This window comes from Lissotriton vulgaris, chromosome 3_1 (genome assembly GCF_964263255.1).
Source record: "Lissotriton vulgaris chromosome 3_1, aLisVul1.2, whole genome shotgun sequence".
NCBI lineage: Eukaryota > Metazoa > Chordata > Amphibia > Caudata > Salamandridae > Lissotriton > Lissotriton vulgaris.
This window is the reverse complement of record NC_141689.1, coordinates 1,323,029,640-1,323,047,613: the sequence shown is the minus strand read 5'-3', so window position 1 is coordinate 1,323,047,613 and position 17,974 is coordinate 1,323,029,640.

The following is a 17,974-nucleotide window of genomic DNA, read 5'->3' as shown; positions in this document are numbered from 1 at the left end:
AATGCAGTCTCTTGTAGCTCGCTCCGATATTTTTGAGTACTTCGCCAAGGTTGGAGCAGATAGTGCTGATCTCTAGACACATGTTTCTGGTTTATTAACTGTCATCAGTAGAGAATACAGTCCTGTATTTTGGGGTTTGCTAAATAGGCTGCCAAATATTATATCAGGTCCGGAACGTCTCACTGGCGTGCAGGTGCTTCATCCACGAGCTCGTCAGCTCAATGACTCTCGGGAGTACTTTAAGTAGACAACAGGATGTGGGAGCACACTGCTGACCTCTCAGGCAAGGTTTGCCCCTGGCATTCTGGGAAATGCAGTCTCTTGTAGCTCGCTCTGATATTTTCGAGTATTTTGCCAAGGTTGGCTCAGGTAGTACTGATCTCTAGACACGTGTTTCTATTATGATTTAATTTACAGTGAAGAAATTGAGGAGCTGGTTCTGCAATGTGGCATGCATTGCACGCTGAGTGATTGTTGTTTCTTGTGATGTGAACTTGTGAATAATATGTCATCATCATGTGTGTTGAGACTTGTAAAGAGATGATTCATGTGGTGGCAGGCAGTGTGAGACTGGGTGTTTTTTGTTACACCTAGGGGTCGATTCCGATTCGGGAAAGAAAACCGTCCGACGATTCGTATTCGTAGCCGTTTCCGTACGAATCGTATAAATCCATCTGAATCACGTAGTACGATCCATTGTCAAAAAATACGTCCGAATGTTTGCGAACCGTACGTAAAACAAGCGAAAATACGTACAATACGGACTCGGAAAGTGAACCGTACAATTCGTAAACATGCCAGACTTCCCGACAAGTACGATCCAGACCGGGGACCCAGAACGCGATTCGTACAGGAAAACGTCATCACGTATGAGCTGTGATTTGTACAGAAAACATTGCGTATGAGTGAGACACACAACCAAATATGAAACGAACGCCATCTTAATGAAGCGCACACAAACCCCGTAAAAACGTTGTGTATGAGCGAGCCACACAACCAAATACGAAACAAAGCCGTCCTTATTGAAGGTCACGCGAACCCCATAAAAACGTCACGTATGAGCAAGCCACACAATCAAATACGAAATGAACCCCCATCAATGAAGCGCACGTGAACCCCGTAAAAATGACGCGTATGAGCGAGCCACACTATCAAATACGAAACGAATCCCCCCTGAACGAAGCGCATGCGAACCCTTAAAAACAGCACAAGGAGGGTGCAAACGACTCGCGCAACACCACAAAAAATGTCTCCTGTGTTCAAACCATTGGAAATTAATGACCTGGCCAGATCCAAACAGGCAAACAGAGGGCCCAACTCAGACCCACCCCTTGTAACACACCCATCAAAAATGTCAAACTGAGCACCACCCACAAAGGGACCAATAAAAAGGGCCCACACACAAACCGTCATCCTTTGCAACATAGCCATTTAGCTACAGACACACAGACACCACACCAACAACTGAACACATCCACCTTCACATACCCACCCTATCATATTCAGGCCCACACATCCCCCATTCACATTCAGATCCACACACCCACATCCATACACACCGTCACCCCCAATCACATTCACCCCACACCATGTCCGCACAAAAGAATCAAAAGTTCACAAAGGAGGAGATGGAGATCCTTTTAGATGAAGTTATCAGAGTCGAGCAACATCTGTTTGGCGCATTGGTCGGACAGACCAGCATAGCTGACAAAACACACCTGTGGGAGAGGATCGTCAATAGGGTCAATGCTGTTGCACCCATCAGGCGCACCAGGAAGGATTGCCAGTCCAGGTGGTAAGATCTGCGGAGGATGGTGAAGCAGAAGATGGATGAGGACTACTCCAATAGCCAGCTCACTGGAGGTGGTGGTCCCCGCAGACCAGTACAGTACCATCCCTGGGAGGAGAAGGTCATGGCCCTTCTACCACCGGTGGGAGTACATGGAATTGAAGGAGTCGTGGAGCCTGCTGAGTATACAAACAACTCAAGTAACATGGGGGTAATGGCATCTACACTCCAAGTACAAAAAATGCCTGCAACAAGCGCCAAGCACCCGCCGCCCATAACTAGAGGCAAAAACAACGCTAATGCCACTAACATGTGTATGCCCCATTGACAAACCAAGGCCATGCTATGTCCCATGGTACAGGAAGCACAGACCCAAGAATGGGCATCTGGTATTCTGGGAGGGTGGCTGTCACAAAATGCATCGTGGGACTCCAAATAAGACCCAATTGCATGGGCGTCCGCAGGGGGGCTAGGGGGGCTCTTGGAAGGAAGGTGGGCCTGGATCTCCAGTGTGTCTGGTGTGGGCCCAGTCAGGGCCGGCCCGACTCCATCATGCTTTTGAAATGGTGCCATTGTCCCAGGTGGCAGCACCCTCCATTGGGTGGGGAGGGTGCAAGGGGGTTGCCGAGAATTGTTCAAGGCAGAGGGGAGGAGGGTGCAAGGGGGAAGCCAGAAGGGTGCAAGGCAGAGGATGAGAAGGGTGTAAAGGGGAGGGCCAGAAGAGTGCAAGGTAGAGAAGGGTGCATTGTGGAGGTGGAGCAGGGTACAAAGTGGAGGGGGAGCAGGGTACAAGGTGGAGGGGGAGAAGGGGGCAAGGGGAGGATGAGAAGGGTGCAAGGGGGAGTGCCAGGAGGGTACAAGTCAGAGGGGAGGAGGGTGCAAGGGGGATGGCCAGAAGGGTGCAAGGCAGAAGGGAGGAGGATGCAAGGGGGATGGTGATGAAGCTAACATTTTGGCTACCACTATCAACATTTCTGTGTACGCCCATGGCCATTTGTACTCATCCCATATGGCCCAGTTGCACACCAATGCACCATCCTCAAGGGAGTGGGAAAGTTCTGACAAGATAGCTGAACTGGGCCCTGGTGTAGACAGCACAAGGCCCTCCCGTGACCAGTGCAAACACAAACACCAGGACAACAAGGTCAGATATCTTGGACAGGAAGTCACAAACACTGTCAAGGCTGTATGCTCCATGGGGGGACAGCCACACCACGATGGATGACCAGTTCCAAATCAGACTGCAACTACCAGCACGGCCTGTCACACACACCCCTTACATAAACTTCCTGGGGCAGGCAATGGAGTGCCCCACTGTCACGATCGTCATGTAACACAACAAAGCAAATACAGATCTGATGAAGCATCCAAGCAAAAAATCCACAGTTCTGATTCACAAGTCCCTTGCGCTTCTTTCACAACGCCGTTGCTTCACCTTTGTGATGCCGTGGACGCACAAAAGTTGCACCATGGTGCTGGGTATTTACAAGGTGATGCATCTGGGAGATGTGCCACGTTCTAACGCCCTGTGCCAGAAGTAGGTGTTGTGGTCCGGGGGGTGGGTGGCCGTCACGGCACAGCAACACCTCCCAAAAGTGCCTGAGTGAAATCTTAAAGATTTCACTCAGTCACTTTCATACACATGCTGCCTCAAAACCCTGTGCATGCTTGAAGCAGGCATAAGGATTGACGCAGCATTGTGCAGATAAGGCCACACAGAGCATTGCTGGATCTGCGTTGCACCGGCGACACAACTCCAGCAATGTGCCACTTCTGTGGCACAGATGCGTGACACAGCTGTGCTGTTTTTCCACCATGGTGATCCAAAGTGTAAATGTGTTGCATCCATGCTGGCATAGCTCTGGTGCACAATGACTGGCAAGTCCCTGCTGATATGCATGGGTGTGCCAGTCATTGTAAATAGTCACTGACATGTCAATGACTCCTGAGCACAGATCAATCGGACCCCACATCATACCCATCCACAAGTGAACATTGTGAACAATCCAAAGCATAGACAACTACCAGGTGGAACAGTGCCAACGACAATGTATATAAAAATTGGATGTTGCATTAAATGGCATTAACATTGTCTGTCTCTCACACCCACAGGGCAACGTGCAGAATCTACCCCCAATGAGGGGGGAGATGAATCACAGTCCCAGGCTACGCAGGACCCTCATCCCACTGACAGTGAAGCCTCTCAGCACTCCATGGATAACCCCGACCAACCTGGCACCTCTGGAGCCCAAACCCATGCAGCAGCTGGATCAGGGACATCTGCGCCAACCAGCACACCCATTCCTGCCACATCCCAGCAGACAGCTCAGAGCCCTGCCCACACTCCACAACTGAGTCAGTCTGACAATGAGGGTCAAAGTTCGCCTGGCACCCAGGAAGTGGCACACAACACCACCACTGTCATCCCTCAGGGGTCCCGTCGACCCGATGTGCCCACAACAGCAGGCCAGGCTCGTGTGGGTAGGGGTGGTGGGAGTGGCACCAGGCGGAGGCAAGAACCTGACCGGCCAGCTGCAGGGCCGGTATGTCAGAACTACGAAACATCATGGAGGCATACTGGCAGGACACCAGGGAGTTCAGCCAGGTAGTTGGGGCCCTCACAAAGATAAAAAACCTGCAGGCCGAGCAACACGGCAGTCAACGAGAACACCAAGGACGGATAGAGGCAAGACTGGATGAGCTCCTGGCGGTGCAGAAGGACATTAACCATTCACTCCGTCGGATCGCTGACAACATTCAGCACCCTCCCTGTGTCACCAGGCAAGAAACATCAAGGCCAAGACCGCCAACAGGCAGAGGGAGGAAGGAGGAGAAATCGTCCGACGGAGCGTCCCATGTATCGTGAAGGCCTGCATATGAGGGTCCCCAAGAAAGGTGGGTCTTCCACGGAAAAGACAGTGAGAGGCAGTGGGCCATGCACATCTCCCAGGTCACCTGGTCTGGCATCTTGCCTTTGTGCAACACCTTATTGACTGTCCTACTCTCCCACATGGACTTGCTGGTCGAAGTCTGAACAATGATGCCAAGCACTGTAGTCTGGACTCTGTTGACTCAAACTGCAATGCATCTCATCTCCCTCTGGGAACTTTGGATTCCCAGCATTTATGTACAGTACCTATCACATACTCACGTTTCCCCGCACAAGATCGATAAATAAACAAAACAAACACAATAGAATTGGATGTTGCAGTCTTTTTACATGAGTCAACAACATACGTGTGGGGATATGTCAAAGTATGCCAGAGTGTGGAAGAAACTCAAGCCGTCCATACACTGGGATCTGAGTCCAGTCGAGGACACACATAGGTCTCAAAATCTCATCAGATACATACAGGAAACGCAATAATCACCTGTGATGGTTCAAATCTGCTGAGGGGGGGCTTGCCATACTGCTCGGACAGACAGTTTAGGAAGAGTTTTAAGAAAATGGACAGGAACGGTCCTCTGCAGCCTCTTCTGCTGGCCCCAGTAAGTTGTTCTGTCGTAAATATAATTATACTTCCCTAATTTTTCCAGCTCCTATTCATTCCAAACTGTTTCCTATTTCTATTTTTTTACAAAATAGTCTTTGATCTTCTTGTAGGCTGTTTCTACATTCTTATCCTGCCTCTCTACCATCACTCTCTGTGCTACTACTATTTACTATTATTATGAGTCGGTCTGTGTAGGTAGCTAAGCTTGCCCAGTCGGCAAACGGTGTTGAACAAAACTCTGATCCAGCAATAGCTCTAGAGGCACTGAGTGCAGTCCTCTGAGTTGCCCTTGCTGTGTATTCCAGTCTTCTTAATGTTAGTTCTTTGACAATTTCCAAAAACAAAATGTCAATGTCAACCAAGAATAAGCTAGTAGTTGGCTTTTTGATTTGATAGCAGCACATACCATACCGCTAGTGTTTCAGGGACTATTCTGCACATACAGAAGTATGGACAAGAGAAATAGTACATTGTTGATGATAGGTGCAGTATGACTTTCCACATACCTCAGTCAGAAGTTACTGTGCGGGACTCGGGAGCCCTCACTTTGTTGGAACTTCAAGTCCTCCTGGTGGTGATGAGAAGTAGTTGGTTCTGTCTGTAAATTCGAAAAATGTTGCACGTTAAAAAGAAAGCATTCATCAGTTGTGACAAAAAGTGTTGCCTGTTATGGCTCAGCATATAAGTTAACACCCTCCCTGTAGGAAGGTGGCTACCTGACTATGGTTACCCCAGATTTTTTTGCCTTGTGTTTAGCTGATTTTCGACTTAGTTGGCCTGGTTCCCTGCTAATCAGGGCCCCAGGCTATCTGCTCTCTCTGTAAAATGGATTCCATGTACCCTAGGTGCATAACTAAATTGGCTTGGATCACCTTATCAGCACCTGTACAGAGCACTATAGGTGCCCAGGGCATAGGTGCATCCAAGGCCTACCAGGGGCTGCAGCATACCTTTTGCCACCCCTGGCTGGCTATCCAAAATTTACATAACTGGCTGAACACTCAGCTGGGGCAAGGTGGTGTGATCACCCCTTGCTTAGATATAGTATGCCTATATCTAAACCTAACTGGGCACATATAAACCTATAAGCCACTCCTATGGCAGGCCTTAACAATCCTGGAGGCAGAGTGCTTGGTTTTATGTGAGATGGTGCTCTAGCATGAGCTGAGCCTGTCTGCAGCTGTCGGGACCAATTCCCTAAACTGTTCCGGGATATTGCCATACCATATACTATTAAGTGCATTATAATCCTCGCGGTTATATGTTAACTTTGGTTTGACTTTATCAAAACATGTCGTGTAAGGTGTCATACGATTTGGAATACTACCCCCTCGCCAGTGCTGGCGATGGGGGTAGCATACCACCCTTCTAGAGGGAGACGACACGTTACTTTGCTAAAACGCGGTTGATTTTAAAAGAGCCTCAGATGCACAAAATGGATGCTTCTGCCACAGACACAAGTCTGACCTCCTGCTGCTGATCGAAACTCAGCAGAGGAGGCCTGGACAAAGGCTTTCCTGTCGCAGGGAGGTGTTTCACCACTCCAGACAGGAGATAGTGGATTGTAGCAGGGAGGTTTGAAAGAAACCAGACACTGCCTGGGGGGCACAAGGCTGCCCCTTGCATAATCTGGCCAAACCGGTTCTGGGGCACACCAGCCCCTGTCCCAGCGCGGCCTGGATCAAAGGGAAAGGGGTGTATCCACCTTCTTCCTGGGTCCCACCCATAGGAGGGGACCTAGCAGGTAATCCAGCCCCCTAGATTGGTATAAGAATGGGAGCAGTGCCAACGCACTCAGATTATCCTGATGAAACATTTGAAACAAAACTCTGGACCCTTCGACATCCTACTCAACGTAGAAGACTGAAGAATCTCCCTTGTGGTCAAGGAGTGACCACCCTGTGCAAACAGGCATCATCCAGCACCTCAACGTCTGCTTTGTTGCAGTTCCCGCCGGAACTCGAGCGACAGAGATCAACGAGATCAAGCTTGCCTGCCTTCTTACAGCCCGATCCACAGTCCCTGCAGAGCTGAGACCCATGGAGGCGACCGGAAATGTGGGGCACGCCATCTTGAAAAGACCACGAGACAATGACTGTTCAGCCCACGAGTGACCCCCGAAGCTGTACACCGGGGTTTGAGAAGCCCCAACCCTGAGACACTCTTGCACTGAAGCTCACATCTCTACACTCGACGAGTGCTGCGTGGGGCCCTTCTGCTTTCTTTGGCTCGACGCGTTGGCCTGGTCACTTGCCAGCTGGCTTGTGGCCCTTGTGCCGGCGAAAACCTAAATACAACTTGTGATTCTGGTTGCTCCAGACTAGCACCCGCTCCTCTGAAAAGGAGCACCTGCTCTGACCCTCCTGGTCCGAGTGAGAAGCAATCTTTCAATCCCGCAAGGATTGCTCTTGCCAAGTGTTGTTTGCTCCGATCTTGAAGCCGACAGCGCTGATGGTGAGAGCCTGCGTGGAACAGCTCGTGACCCGCTCCTGGACATCACAGATGCCCCAGAGCCCACGTGGCAGTGGAGAGAAGCTCCTTGACAACCACCTGATTGCGCCCAAGCTAAACTTGCTTTGCAAGGGAACAGAAAATGTGTGGCTTAGATGCCACTGGTGGCAGCAACATAACTCCTAGAGAGAAAGACAGGTCCTATAATACTAGAAACCTGACAAAGATTGTGCCCCCCTACACAGAAGGGGATGACATCCACAAGTGAATAACTGCTCTTGAGAGAGCCTGCATGGTACAGCAGGTTCCTGAGGAACAGTGGGCAGCAATCTTATGGTACTCCTTTTCAGAGAAAGGGAGAGATAAGCTCCTCACTGTCAGACATGAGGATGCTAAAAACTACAAGGTCCTGAAGAGTGCTCTAATAGATGGGTTTGGCTTAACCACTGAACAGTACAGGTTGCAGTTCAGAGACACCCAGAAGACACAGACACAGGACTGGACTGGTTTTGTAGATTGTGCTACTAAGGCTCTGGAGGGTTGGCTACATGGCAGCAAAGTACATGACTTCACAGGATTGTATAATTTGATTATGAGGGAGCAGATCCTAACTAATTGTCAGAACCAGCTCTTACATCAGCACCTGGTGGACTCAGATTTGACCTCTCCCCAAGAATTGGGAAAGAGGGCAGATAAATGGGTCAGAACCAGGATTAGGCCTAAGAATCAGGGCAATAACCAGAAGAAGGAGTCTACCAAGCCTCAAGATAAGGGTGGGGATAAAAGTAAAGAAAAGACTTCCCCAGGGCCCCAAAACTCCAAGGATGGGGGTGGGTCCCAAGACACTTCTTCAACTCAGAAAAAGCCTTATTGTCATGCCTGTAAACAGGTTGGGGATTGGAAAACAGACAGCTGGTGTCCCAAGAATGGCAATAAAGAAAACATACCTCCAAAGCCAGCTCCAACACCTCCTGTTACTGTCAGCAGTAATTCCCCAGGAAGTGGGAGCACACCCAGGAATCTGGGTGGGTTTACTTTTGGAGCACAGGTGGACCCTGGCCTATCCAGGTCCCCATCACCAAATGATCTTGTTTATGAGACTGGCATGGGGTTTGCCAACTTCTCTGATTGCCCAAATACCTTGAGCAAATATAGACAAGAACCCATCATCAATGGTTTGAAAGTTGAAGCCTTTAGAGACACAGGGGCAAGCATCACCATGGTGGCTGACTGTATAGTCCCCTCTAAGCAACTTTTACCAGGTGCCACATACCAGGTAACAAACATTGATGGAATACAAACCAATCATCCCATGGCAGTAGTAAGTCTCAGCTGGGGAGGTGTCACTGGCCCAAAGAGAGTGGCAGTGTCACCAAACTTGCCTGTAGACTGTCTACTAGGTAACGATTTGGAAATCTCAGCCTGGGCTGAGGTTGAACAGGAAATCCATTCTAGAATGGTAAATGCCAATGGAAAGGTTAGTGGGGCTGTAATGGCTACAGCCCCAACCCAAGATGTCCTTCCTGAAAAGGCTGGTAGGGCTGTGCAAGACTACGCCCCATCTTTAGCAGAAGCTCTTCCTAAACAGAATAGCAAAGCTGTTAGGATAACAGCAGAAACCCAAACTGAGTCTCCCCCTGAAAAGGTTGGTGGGGCTGTGATGGCCACAGCCCAAACTCAAACAGATATGTGTGTTGTGAAGCCTGAAATGATGGATCACTCCACCCAAACTGAGAGCATGGAGGAGGAGGAGAAATCTTCCCCTCACCAGACATTAGGACAGGATCAGCCTCCTCAGGGAACTGATCTTACCCCTGATGAAGGAACTGCCCCAGAGGTTGTTAGGCCTCGCCTGAGAGAGCCTCTGATGGCAGTGGACCCTTCTCGGGTGGGACCCAGTCTGGAGCAGGTAACCTGCCCCTCTCTACCTTGCCTTAGTCAGCCCACGGCTGCAGAGGACAAGAAGGACAGTGAGACCCAGAGGGCCCCCTCTAAAATAAAGCACCCCATCAACAGATTAGGGGCACCAAAACTAGTAGCCCTAGTAAGGTGAAAACTTTAAAAAAACCCTGAGGGAGCCCCCTTAAAAGTAGTTAGGGACCTCTCACAGATGGATTCTGTTGGGCACAGCCAAACCTGGGACCCAAAGGGCCCAAACCTGAACTGTCCCACCAGTAAGCCAAAACAAGGGACCCAGCCTCCAGCTTTAGGTAGCCAGAGGTTAACCCTGAGAGCACAGTGCAACTCAGTTAAAGAAAGAAAGGCACACATGGTGGAAGATAATTGGAGGAAGCTGAGCCCTAAATTAGTGGAGCCTCACTTCAATACTCCATATCAAAACCAGCCTTTTTCCTTGCATAAACACACCCAAGGTAGTGATTCCCTATGGTGGAGACCCTCTAATACCACAAGGGTGAGGGACTGCTTAGTGGACCATGAGCCAGGGGGTACCCATGCTAGTGCAGGTACTTCTTTATATGGCCACACAGGCAATATAGGCTTACCTGGGGGGGGGGGGTTGTGTAGGAAGGTGGCTACCTGACTATGGTTACCCCAGATTTTTTTGCCTTGTGTTTAGCTGGTTTTCGACTTAGTTGGCCTGGTTCCCTGCTAATCAGGGCCCCAGGCTATCTGCTCTCTCTGTAAAATGGTTTCCATGTACCCTAGGTGCATAACTAAATTGGCTTGGGTCACCTTATCAGCCCCTGTATAGAGCACTATAGGTGCCCAGGGCATAGGTGCATCCAAGGCCTACCAGGGGCTGCAGCATATCTTTTGCCACCCCTGGCTGGCTATCCAAAATTGACACAACTGGCTGAACACTCAGCTGGGGCAAGGTGGTGTAATCACCCCTTGCTTAGGTATAGTATGCCTATATCTAAACCTAACTGGACACATATAAACCTATAAGCCACTCCTATGGCAGGCCTTAACAATCCTGGAGGCAGAGTGCTTGGTTTTATGTGAGATGGTGCTCTAGCATGAGCTGAGCCTGTCTGCAGATTTCGGGACCAATTCCCTAAGCTGTTCCGGGATATTGCCATACCATATACTATAAAGTGCATTATAATCCTCGCGGTTATATGTTAACTTTGGTTTGGCTTTATCAAAACATGTCGTGTAAGGTGTCATACGATTTGGAATACTACCCCCTCGCCAGTCCTGGCGACGGGGGTAGCATTCCACCCCTCTAGAGGGAGACGACATGTTACTTTGCTAAAACGAGGTTGATTTTAAAAGAGCCTCAGATGCACAAAATGGATGCTTCTGCCACAGACACAAGTCTGACCTCCTGCTGCTGACTGAAACTCAGCAGAGGAGGCCTGGACAAAGGCTTTCCTGTCGCAGGGAGGTGTTACACCACCCAGACAGGAGATAGTGGATTGTAGCAGGGAGGTTTGAAAGAAACCAGACACTGCCTGGGGCGCACAAGGCTGCCCCTTGCATAATCCGGCCAAACCGGTTCTGGGGCATACCACCCCCAGTCCCAGTGCGGCCTGGATCAAAGGGAAAGGGTTGTTTCCACCCCCTTCCTGGGTCCCACCCATAGGAGGGGACCTAGCAGGTAATCCAGCCCCCTAGATTGGTATAAGAATGGGAGCAGTGCCAACGCACTCAGATTATCCTGATGAAACATTTGAAATGAAACTCTGGACCCTTCGACATCCTACTCAATGTAGAAGACTGAAGAATCTCCCTTGTGGTCAAGGAATGACCACCCTGTGCAAACAGGCACCATCCAGCACCTCGATGTCTGCTTTGTTGCAGTTCCCGCTGGAACTCGAGCGACAGAGATCGACGAGATCAAGCTTGCCTGCATTCTTACAGACTGATCCACAGTCCACGCAGAGCTGAGACCCGTGGAGGTGATGGGAAGCGTGGGGCACGTCATCTTGAAAAGACCACAAGACGCTGACTGTGCAGCCCACGAGTGACCCTCGAAGCTGTACACCAGGGTTTGCGAAGCCCTAACCCTGAGCCACTCTTGCACCGAAGCTCAACCCTCTACACTCGACGAGTGCTGCGTGGGGCCCTTCTGCTTTCTTTGGCTCGACGCGTTGGCCCGGTCACTTGCCAGCTGGCTTGTGGCCCTTGTGCCGGCGAAAACCTAAATACGACTTGTGATTCTGGTTGCTCCAGACATGCACACGCGCCTCTGAAAAGGAGCACCCGCTCTGACCCTCCTGGTTTGAGTGAGAAGCAATCATCTAATCCTGCGTGGATTGCTATTGCCAAGTGTTGTTTGATCCGATCTTAAAGTCGAGAGCGCCGATGGTGAGAGCCTGCGTGGGACAGCTCGTGACCCACTCCTGGACGTTGCCGATGCCCCAGAGCCCACATGGCAGCGGAGAGAAGCTCTTCGACAACCACCTGATTGTGCCCAACATTGCCTGGTTCCTTCCTGGTTCCACCCTGGTCACTGCTGAGTGACCCAGACTCTGTCCCCTCTGCTTTCAGGAACCTTTCTACTCTGATCCACCCTTGGATCACACCGGACACTTCTCCTTCACATCGCCTGCAGCTTCTTCAGCTTCAAGCACCAACAACCTGCGTGGCGAAACCCGACGCCATTTCGACCCTATGCACCCGCTTCCTGTGGGTGAGGTAACTCAGCAACGCCGGTGTTCCCACACTGGTACACACCTCTAGGGTCTGTGTTTAAAGTTTTGTCCTTCTAGGTTCAGGGGAAGTATCCTTAATTTCTATTTGTGTAACTTTTACGCACCATTGACTTTGCATTGGTGCATGCGTGTACTTTAAGCACTGCACCCGAATCCCGCGGGCTTATCCCGACTTCAGCATTGCTTGTCCCGACTGCTCCCAGTGATTCCCTAGGCCCTAGGCCTAATCACTGTTCGATTGGCATCTCTTATACCACTTTCTTAATATATGGTTTGAGTGCCACCCGCCCTCATCCATAATTGTGCAACTTTCATATGTTATACTGTGCTTTTGATTAAACGCTTGTGCCCCTTTGCTCATAAAGAGTACTGGGGATTATTCTAGTAATAAATACATATATTTTTATAATATATACTTGTGTGGTGTCCTTTCATTTGATATTACAGGATTGTGATTGGTAAAACAGCTCGCTTAACACAACCTCTTGAGTTTAGCCTTTAAGGCTGCTTAGTCCATGCTACCACTAGGATAGCTTGTCTATAAGGTTGACTTACAACCAGACACCATAAGGGATTGTTTGGACTGATACAAGGTGGTTCCAGAATTGGAAACATCATATATCAGGCCAACTTCTCACACTCCCCAAAACCGTGACTTTTCTTCAGTCCCAATAATTAAAATTTGTATATGTATTACGATACAAAATAGGGGGTGGTGTATGGCATCTAAAAATATGACATGTTTTTTCTAGGCGTCACAACATCGGATGCGGCACTACCCACCACCAGTGCCGGGGCCAGCAGCGCAGAGGGGTCCACTCCAGGGGCGGACGCGGAGGCGCCACAAGTGCCACCTGGAGGAGCTGAGGGGGATGGCTCAGCAGCGGGGGACGGTGGTAAGTTATTATACTCCTTACTTATTGACATTTTAGAGTAGGCTCACAAAGGAGTGTATGATGTACTGTACAGTAGACAGTACACTAGTACAAGTACACTGTACTATTAAGAACAGTTACTAATTTAGAACTACATTTTTGCCAATCACAGAGAAGACAGTCAACCTTGACTTAGTAATAGCATTAGCGGCGGTAGTTCTTGGGTAAGCAATGGCCACCTCTATTTGACTTCAACTCAGCTGGGAAAGAAAAGATGGCTGCCTGTGTGGGTGAATCAGAAAATGCATGTGTGGTGTGCATTGCAATCTATCATTTGGGTCAACCTCAAATGCAAGTCAAGACGGTGGTTTACCAAATAAAATGAAAAGGGTGTTAGTTGGTTGTTGAGAAAAAGTAAACTTGGTACAAGTTGAGACATTAAAAAGAATGGTAAACGTTTACTTTGGAAGCCTGGATGGTATCTTCTTCCTCCTCATATATAGCAGAGGTGTATGTAGTAGAGCAGATGCTCAGCGGATGAACAGTGTTACTTTGAACAGCATGTCCTTGCCAGAGTAGCAAAGCTGAGGAAATCCAAATACTAGAAGTTGTGATTGTTCATAAAATTTAAATTCTGCCCTTACTAACAGTACAGTAGTTTACTTTGCAAGCACAGCATATATTGTGTATGTATTTTTAGTTGACATTATATCAAGTCTTGTCCCTTCCTCCGGCAATTATGGGTACCACACTCATTCCCTATGTTAATAATTTTCTTTCAGCTGTGTCATGGGTGGACTATTGCTGTTGTTCACTCAATCTATCAAAACAAAGCACCTAAAGTCATCCATCATATAAGCAAAGATCATGTGATCGGCAGGATATATGATCAGAAATGATTAATCTTCATTTTCCTTTTTTAGTAGTCAAGCCTGGGTGGGCAGTGCGAAATATAAATTACATTGAGCAGTAGCCCTTGATGTAACCGAGTATGGCCAGTGCCACCCCTATAGAAAAGTAAGAGCTTCCTATCCCCACCTGCATATACTGCTTAAAGTAATGCGAGTCTGCGTCATCATGGCTTGTGTCTGTTTTTTTTGGGTGCAAGCTGACTCAGCTGGCATTATGCCGGCTACCACAAGTCCACGTACAAGTAATTTCTTTTGCAAAACAAGAGAAAAAAAGAAGACTGGTGTAGTCTCTGACTCTCTGACTATGTAGTAGTGAGTCCATAGTGCTGCTAGTAGAATTCCTGAAACTCCCACTAATGTCACAGGCCTACAAAGACTGCGGAAAGATACATGCCAAAATGTTATACTGTGCTTGCAAGTTGCTAGTGTTACTGTGAGACAACTTTCTGTTGAATTATTTTGACTTAATGTTAAAGACTATTGGCTACAGTATTTTTCTTTTTTTCTTCATATAGATGCTCCAAAAAAGCTCACCCGCAAGGAGATGGCTGTCCGGGCCAGGGCACGTAAGCTGTAGGCCATTTGCGTAGAATATCGGCGGCTGTGGGCTCGGGAGCAGGAGGAGACAGCAACTACTGCATCCTCCTCCAGTGCCCCCGGGTCCACTAGCCAGCAGCCTCCAGCAAAACGGCGCCATGGCCCGACAGCCTCCCGCCGCCGCCGCACAGCAGCAAGAACAACAGCTGCCCCCCCCAGAGCCTGGATGTCATATCTGCGCCGCCTCCAAAAGCGAGTGGACTACCTGGAGCGATTGGCAGAGAAGCAACAGCGCCAGCTCCGGGACCTCCACAAAGAGGTGCGGGACCTGTCCAAAGGAGGACACCGCCGGAGGAAGTGACTTTCTCTTGCCCCTTTTTTAAAGACTGTTGGGGGGTGGGAATTGGGCATTGGGCATTGGGGAAAGGGACTTGAAGGACATTTGGACATTGGTTTTGGTTAGGGAGGGGGGTGAGTTGGGTTAGTTTATTTTTTTTAGGGTAAATATATTTATTTATTTTACATACTTAAACATAGTTTACGCGTTCATATTATTTTGTGTGGTGGTGGGCAAGGGTTACTGTACGTTTGCTTTCTTCAAACTTACCAGCATGAATTATCTAAACGTCCAAACATGTACAAAAGTGCCACTAACAGAGTTAGTGAATTCAATTGCCCTACTAGTACTTTACTAGTACTACTGTGACACTGTCAGTCTCTCCTCTCCTCCGAGTCCTAGCTCATTATTCTACCTCCCCAAAATGCTTATCTTACCTGTAATTTGTGTTTTAGAATAGGGCTAGGCACAGGGCTGGCTGCATGGCAAATGGCGAGTTGACTTGAATCATGGATTGTTGAAATATCATCACTGTGCTGGTAGTAGTAGTGGTACACACTGGCAGTAGCAGCATATGGAAAAAAAGGAAATAAAACATTGAGTGGCCTGAGCGTAGCATTAGAAACAGTACGATAGATAGTACGGTAAAGAACAGTGCCATAAATTGTAGCCTAAGCAGTGTTAAAGTATTCAAAAGATAACCAAGTACTAGTTGCGTGGAGTATGGCTACTATAAGAAATAGTATTAAGGCAAAGGACAAATCAACGTAAGCATTAAGCATTCGATTTGTCACATGCAGAAGGAGGATGTTGTTGATGATCAATCCACGATGGCACACATGAAATTCTGATTAGAATGATTTTTCTGTTGCTTTGACCTTATCCTCCCAAGCAAGTGTGTGGAATTTATTGTTGTCATTTAGTCACACCTCAATGAAAAAACAAACAGCCTGGGTGAAGAGGGTTAGGGTTTGAAAATTGGATGGGAATGGGGTGTTTTTGGGAAAGTTTTGTAGAGGGAGAAAAAAAAACACAGCATGTACAAACAACAAATGAAGAAAAACAAAGTTGTTTGCTAAATGAATGGTTAGGTTACTGAAAAGGGGTACTTACTACAACTTACTAGTAACTATGAAGAAACAATTTGACAGTACAGGGCTGCAGTAATAATTATAATTACGCAATTTCACTTGCCTCTCTGCCCTCAGAGAGAATAAACACTTATAGTACATTAAATTAGTTTTAAAAATAGCAAAGAAACTCATCAAATAGCTGGAGGGATGAATTTGAAGCAGAGAGAAAACAAACGCACAGAGTCGCACTCGTAGAAGTTCAAGTTCACAACAATAACATTTAAAAGATAAGGAGAAGTTAAGAGGATACTGTAACTGTATGTTGTAGTTGTCTTGTTGAATTTGTGAAGTTGCATGCATCCAGCCATTCCTCTTATTCGCGGTACTCCTCCATTCCATCTGACGCTGTCGATCAATCTTGGTGACCAGACACACTGTCCACTGCCTGCCTGATGTGGAATTGCAGATTGTTTGTTCCATGGCACAGGGTAAAAGCCGGCCTGTAATTGTTGATGGAAAAACAGGAAGTGATATTAAAACACCACAGTGAAAAAAATATAAGGTACGCTGTGTAGTGCAAAAATAACACTTTCAGTTTCAGAGGTGACAGTATTACATATAATCATCATTTCGAAAGTGCGTACTCTGAGTCTCCTTTTAAAGGATAGTAATTAGTAACTATGGGCGATTTTTGCGTATCGTGCCAAAACACTGTTTGCAACTAGGCCCAAACCCCCTTTTTCCACCATGGATTTTCTTCAAACCACTTGCAATCAAAATTAGACCTTCCCAGCAGTGGAGGAGTGTGGCTCACTGATTAGAGCGGCAGACCCTGATGCAGAGGTCTGGCCCGGGACCAGGGTTCAATTCCATTTACATTTACAGCAGTGCTCCCAGACCCCTCAACCCACCCCCAAAAATCTAGAACCCCCCCAAGCAGCCCCCCAAAAACATACAATACTGCTAAAAACAACAACTTTTCCACCATGGATGTTCTTCTAACCACTTGCAATCAAAATTAGACCTTCCCAGCAGTGCCCCCAGACCCCTCAACCCACCCCCAAAGATATAAAAAAACCCAAGCAGCCCCCCAAAACATGCAATACAGCTAGGCCTAAGTTTCAATTGTGCCAAAACTCTGTCTGCAACTAGGCCCAAAGCCCCCTTTTCCACCATGGATTTTCTTCAAACCACTTGCAATAAAAATTAGACCTTCACAGCAGTGCCCCCAGAACCCTCAACCCACCCCCAAAGATCTAGAATCCCCCCAAGCAGCCCCCCAAAAACATGCAATACTGCTACGCCTAAATTAAAATTGTGCCAAAAGCTGTCTGCAACTAGGCCCAAACCCCCCTTTTCCACCATGGATTTTCTTCTGAGCACTTGCAATCAAAATGATACCTTCCCAGCAGTGCCCCAAGACCCCTCAACCCACCCCAAAGATCTAGAATCCCCCCAAGCAGCCCCCCAAAAACATGCAATACTACTAGGCCTAAATTTCTATTGTGCCAAAACGCTGTCTGCAACTAGGCTCAAACACCCCTTTTCCACCATGGATTTTCATCTAACCACTTGCAATCAAAATTAGACCTTCCCAGCAGTGCCCCCAGACCCCTCAACCCACCCTCAAAGATCTAGAACCCCCCCAAGCAGCCCCCAAAAACATGCAATACTGCTAGGCCTAAGTTTCAATTGTGCCAAAACGCTGTCTGCAACTAGGCCCAAACCCCCCTTTTCCACCATGGATTTTCTTAAAACCACTTGCAATCAAAATTAGATAGACCTTCACATCAGTGCTCCCAGACCCCTCAACCCACCCCAAAGATCTAGAACCCCCCAAGCAGCCCCCCAAAAACATGCAATACTGCTAGGCCTAACTTAAAAT